General features: G+C 48.2%; 1 long non-coding RNA gene across 1 annotated transcript; it reads left to right on the forward strand.

The window, feature by feature from the left end:
- Window positions 1-3,545: 3,545 nt before the first annotated feature.
- On the forward strand, window positions 3,546-6,290 carry LOC135804745 (uncharacterized). Its single transcript, XR_010551078.1, has 2 exons — window positions 3,546-4,555; window positions 5,196-6,290. It is a non-coding gene; the product is annotated as an uncharacterized LOC135804745 (long non-coding RNA).

Raw genomic sequence — 6,290 nt, forward strand, 5'->3', positions numbered from 1 at the left:
GCCGCTCGTTAGGGGTCGTCCATAATTATCGAACTTTTTTCACGAAACGAAATAATTTCGTTATGGGGTGGGAGGGGGTTGACCAATTTCGTTTCAGAAAACTTCGATACATGTACATGGCCGTAGGAGCAGTGACACACTTGCGACTTTTGTTGTCTACGCATGTATATCTCAACATTTTTTTACGTTCTGAGGGGGAGGGAGGGAGGGGTTGGGTCTAAACTAAAATAATTCGTTTGGTGAAAAAAGTTCGATATTTACGGACGGCCCCTTAGAGATCATACGGTGTAGTAAACAGACCACAGCAACGTAACATCAAGAGTATTATAATTATACTCTTGGCAACACAGTTTACTCTTCTAATCTCAGTCTCCGTTGTCTGTTATGTGGACTTACGCGGGTCACCATGGCAAATAATACATGTAAAAATAAAAATGCGCACGTTCGGGCCCTCCTACTACCACCGGCTGGGTTTTTGGCAGGGCAGAGGGGCCGGGAATTAGATCAAGGCTTCCAGGTATCTTCGTCTGTCACTCTACCAAAAGCTAAAACTCGTTTCGGTCTCTTTTCAGTTTCTTTCATCGGTTCCGACCGTTGGAATGCACTCCCCGCTGCAGTCCGCTTATGCTCTTCTCTGCACCTATTCCGTAATTCACTACTTTCATTTCTAGGGTACCCTGTAAGAAGGCCTTAGGCCTGTGGGGATTGCCCTATCAAAAATTTGATTTGATAATAATAAGGCTGTCAAATGCTTCCTTAACCTCTATAACTAATTCTTATGATTTTGCACTCATTACCACAATACTGCAGTACTGTTATACTTCCTAATCCGTTGCTCCCAAAAATGGCAACTTTGTCCAGTATACCCTATCCTTGGTCATGTACATACAATTATCCCTTCACTGTGCATAGTTCGACGGACCCCCCCCGGATTCGCTCCTCATACGAGCGCCTCTTCTCAGCTTCGTGTTTTCGGTATATAGCTGGAAGTGACTGCTGGCGGTCGGACCGTGCAGGAGGATGTCTAGGAACGTCTTCTCGAAACGCCCACCCCATAATATGCCGGATTCTGCCACGTCCAGGCGAGAGCCGTCGGCTGTGATCGCTGTGCGCAGGGTCTCACCGGTGATTGGTTGCAGCGCGCTAGCGAAGGTTCGGTGCTCACGTCATGGGCCACGTCAGGAGGGATAGATAATAGGGAGGTTCTGCTATACGTGAAACGTAGAGAAATCACGTAGAGAGCAGGTGTCTGGGTTAGAGTCTACGGCTTCGCGTGTTTTGGCTCCAGATTTCTACGCGGAGATGAGGTTCTCTACGTTGTGGCACACGCAGAGAAAATGCGTACGGATTTGCTGGGTATCGATCAACTGCATGCAGAAAACTGCCAAATATGGAAGGGGAAATTCCCAGTACACATTCCACGTGACTTCTCTAGGTGAAACGTAGAGCAGAACAGCATTTCTTTACGTTACGGGAACGCGAAGAAAGTTCGCGTGATTCTTTGCGTCGCGTTCCCAAAACGTAGAGCAGAACCTCCCTATTAGGGAGGTTCTGCTATACGTGAAACGTAGAGAAATCACGTAGAGAGCAGGTGTCTGGGTTAGAGTCTACGGCTTCGCGTGTTTTGGCTCCAGATTTCTACGCGGAGATGGGGTTCTCTACGTTGTGGCACACGCAGAGAAAATGCGTACGGATTTGCTGGGTATCGATCAACTGCATGCAGAAAACTGCCAAATATGGAAGGGGAAATTCCCAGTACACATTCCACGTGACTTCTCTAGGTGAAACGTAGAGCAGAACAGCATTTCTTTACGTTACGGGAACGCGAAGAAAGTTCGCGTGATTCTTTGCGTCGCGTTCCCAAAACGTAGAGCAGAACCTCCCTATTAGGGAGGTTCTGCTATACGTGAAACGTAGAGAAATCACGTAGAGAGCAGGTGTCTGGGTTAGAGTCTGCGGCTTCGCGTGTTTTGGCTCCAGATTTCTACGCGGAGATGGGGTTCTCGTGTGCAGTTTTATGTTTATTATTTGCCATGGCGACCCCCGTAAGTCCAAATAACTGGCAGGGCAGGGTTGGGCCTTTTTCTTTCTTCTCGGGTTTATTTTCATGACATGCTCACTGAATTGTACTGATTTTTCGAGAAAAAAAAAAAAAAAAAAAAAAAAAAGTTCTCTACGTTGTGGCACACGCAGATAAAATGCGTACGGATTTGCTGGGTATCGATCAACTGCATGCAGAAAACTGCCAAATATGGAAGGGGAAATTCCCAGTACACATTCCACGTGACTTCTCTAGGTGAAACGTAGAGCAGAACAGGATTTCTTTACGTTACGGGAACGCGAAGAAAGTTCGCGTGATTCTTTGCGTCGCGTTCCCAAAACGTAGAGCAGAACCTCCCTACTAGGGAGGTTCTGCTATACGTGAAACGTAGAGAAATCACGTAGAGAGCAGGTGTCTGGGTTAGAGTCTGCGGCTTCGCGTGTTTTGGCTCCAGATTTCTACGCGGAGATGGGGTTCTCTACGTTGTGGCACACGCGGAGAAAATGCGTACGGATTTGCTGGGTATCGATCAACTGCATGCAGAAAACTGCCAAATATGGAAGGGGAAATTCCCAGTACACATTCCACGTGACTTCTCCAGGTGAAACGTAGAGCAGAACAGGATTTTTTTACGTTACGGGAACGCGAAGAAAGTTCGCGTGATTCTTTGCGTCGCGTTCCCAAAACGTAGAGCAGAACCTCCCTACTAGGGAGGTTTCGCTCTACGGAATTACGTATGAAAATAACGTATGAACTGCACGGAATCTTCATACGTAAAAATCAGAGCTGTTGGGTTTCGCTCTACGTGATTTCTCCACGACTGCTAAACATGCGTTGTTGCTTTGAAGACGCGTTGGCTGCATGCGCCCACCGTACGCGTATGCACCATGAACCGAAACCGCGTTTTCCATGATATTATGCACGTGGTACGGTGTGTGTACCTTGTGTTTCGCGCGGCTTGAATGTTGCCATGGACAAATGCGGAAAATGCGAAAAAATATTTCAAAAAGTCCTACGGAGGACCCAACGTAGGAAAGAGCTTTCCTACGGAAATCCGTAGAGAGATTTACGTATGAAAGTTGCCCTCGCTCCCCGGCGCGTACGACATACGGATTTTCATACGTAATTACGTAGAGCGAAACCTCCCTACTGTTAAAATAATTAGCTGGTGTCAGCTGCATGTATGATCAAGAGCATATAACCCCCCCCCCCCCCCCCCCGGAGGTTATAAACTCTTGGTATGATGATGTAGCCTTTTATTTGTAGCAGGAGTACATAACCTCCCTATTAATTATAATACACTTGCTGTTTGTAGGCGGCGCCATGCATATGCCGCGTAGACCTATAGTCCAGCGGCCCAAACTTCAAAAAAAATTCCGTTTCAGTCTCAAGCAGACAACCTGGGTTCTTCACTACGGCCTAAAGTATGTATACCTGACCTGGATTCCGCTTGTTGTCATCTTCAGAGTTAGGGCAGAAGCTCAGGAGAAGCCAGTTTCTCCGCTCTCGTCGGCGATACTGCGCACCATCTGGGGGTGCACAGTTCACGGAAAGGAGCGCCTTTTTCAAATTTTTGAAGATGACGACGACACCGACAGGATACTCTTTGAAATGTAGAATTGCATTTTTCGTTTGGTAGTTGCATAGTAGTTGCGTTTCGCGCTGTTTGAGTGCCTCCTGCCCACCGCTCACAGCATGGTAGACACCTTTTGACATGATGGAGGAAGAGGCCGTGGAGCTTCTTAGGCCTCGTCCTGGGAATGGCGTTGTATCGCGGGAATTTTGCTTGTGCCATTGCGTTCAATGACAATGCATCGCAGGAAAAGCAAACCCGATTTACTTTGCAGAGTTGGGAAACTTTGTTTGAAGCAGCTAAATGCAGGCAGGACGAGCTATACCTTCTTGTGCGAGAGCCACTGCACCGAGGAGAGCGTCCGTGGATGGTACCACCGCAAGTGCTACAGTACATACACTAACAAAACGTTGCTGGGACGGCTGCCACTTGGACGTGGCCATGACTTTTCAAGCCATTCTGAATTGGAGGAGATACATGTATGTGATGATGGGACACCATGTACCAGCAAAGCGTAGAACAAGGAGAGATGTACAATGATTGAATCCACATCTGCAGACTTGTGCCTCATGACATGTGCATCTAGCAGAGTTGGAGAACAACGCAAGAATTTTGGCTTTCGCTCCAGAATGGCCCAGATTGCGTTGCAGCGGAAATCCACTATCAACGTCGGAGCATGCTACAGTGCCTTCACCCACCTGGCCACTATGCACCGGCAACGAAGTGGCAAAGGGAGTGACCAGCCGTCGGCCTACGAAACATTTGACAGCCTGGTGCTGTATATACAGTCCGAGTTGAAGTCTGCAAGGGCCTTGCCCATGAAGCTTCTCACGGATAAGTACAATAACTGCAAACGGCACCAGCTTGGCCGACCATCACACTCCGCCTTAGTATCCAACTTTCATGCTGAAAAAGAAGATAATGAGCTACTTGGGGACCAGGTGAGTTCTTGGCATTGTTGAATGTGTAGAAATAATTTGATCATGTTTTATTGTTTGGTCATGACCAAGGGAATCCAAATAACACATACGCTCAACTACAAGATCACATGATCGCATGTACACACCAGATCATGAGTCCAGACTCATGCACAGCAACTAAAAGCCGCTAAGTTCATTTCACGATGCGCTACTATCATGAATGTCTGGGTGGCCAAGGAATGCCACAAAGTGTATGTAGACGTGAACACTTCAGTGCCTGACATCTACAACATAGGAATGTATTAAATGGAATGCAAGTGTTCATGCTCATGTAATGTGGTAGTCTTCTTTGGTTGAATTACGTTCGTGGCTGTTACACGTATTATTATGACCAGCTTGGCTCTCGCGCTACTTCACACGATACACATGTAGGTCAGAATAAATCAGGACTTGTGGTCCGAGTCAGAGTAATGTCCAAAGCTGACGTCAGTATTCTAGGCTGACTTTATGCAAGAAGAGACAGACTTATAAACTGGTTGTTTTCTAAACACAATTGTATAGCCCGTGATAACGCGGACATGCGAACTTGACTTGTTTAAGGATCGAATTTCATTGGCGTGTTTCATTTACGTTTTGTGTTTGAACTGTGTGTTTCCTTCAGCAATTGACATGTATGGTAAGTGGCATGGGTATACAGGCGCACTCTTCACGGAGCAACCACTTGTCTGTGTCGTCTGGAAACGGTCCGATGGCCGGTAATACCCAGTCATTGCCGAACAGTCATACTAGTAACGCACCTGGCCCGACCCCAACCATCCCAGTCCAGCCGGTCGCCGCAGATTTCCTGCCCGCGTCCACGTCCACTCCGCACCCCAGTGTCCGGCAAGAGAACGGGCCCAATGCCAGGAGTTACGACGGGCCCACTGCCAGGAATTACGATAGGCTCACTGCCAGGAGTTACGATAGGCCCGCTGCGATATCCGCTGGGCTTGTCCCCGCCTATGTCGTGTTGCCCACTCATTTCGGCTTCAAAGGATCCGCTACTCCGCCGTGTCAGGTGAACACCAGTGGATCAGTTTCATCTTTGGGTACTACATCAGCCTCCAGTACAGATGTGTCGGCTAGTACGGCTTTGACTACAACCTCGGGTGCGAGGTAACCAGTGGCGGCTGCGGTGTCTTCTACAGCGCCATCTCAACCACGGTCGCAGCAGGTTCTTGCTGATCTCTAGCGTGCTATGTGGTGTGTGAGTGTGTGCGCGCGCGCGCGGACGCGCACACACAATGCCATGTGTTGTGCGGTGTGTGTGCGTGCGTGTGGGGTTTGTGTATGTGTGTGTGCGAGCGCGCGCGCACAATGCCATGTGTTGTGCGGTGTGTGTACGCGTGTGTGTGTGCGCACGCGCGCGCATGCACACAATGCCATGATGAGGGTGAAGGCAGTTTCGACAGTGGATTGGACTGTAAGTCCGACTGTGAATCGGACAGTGAGTCTGAAAGCTAAGGCTGGTGGACCGCACTATTGAAGTTTTTGAATTGATTTGAATTTGAATTGTACTTTTCCACTCTGCAGCAAATGACAAATACACTACTGCGCTATTATTTACAACATCTTCCATATCGCTCGTTTGCTAAGATCAGCTTATGATCGCTATCACTCTGCCGTTTTCCGGTGTCCTTTGCTTCGCTCGTGCTAGCTCTCTTCCGCTGGTGTTGTCGAGATAGTGTCCCAATAAATGAAATCCTCTCATACGAAA

The sequence above is a fragment of the Sycon ciliatum genome, chromosome 1, assembly GCF_964019385.1.
Source record: "Sycon ciliatum chromosome 1, ocSycCili1.1, whole genome shotgun sequence".
Classification (NCBI taxonomy): domain Eukaryota; kingdom Metazoa; phylum Porifera; class Calcarea; order Leucosolenida; family Sycettidae; genus Sycon; species Sycon ciliatum.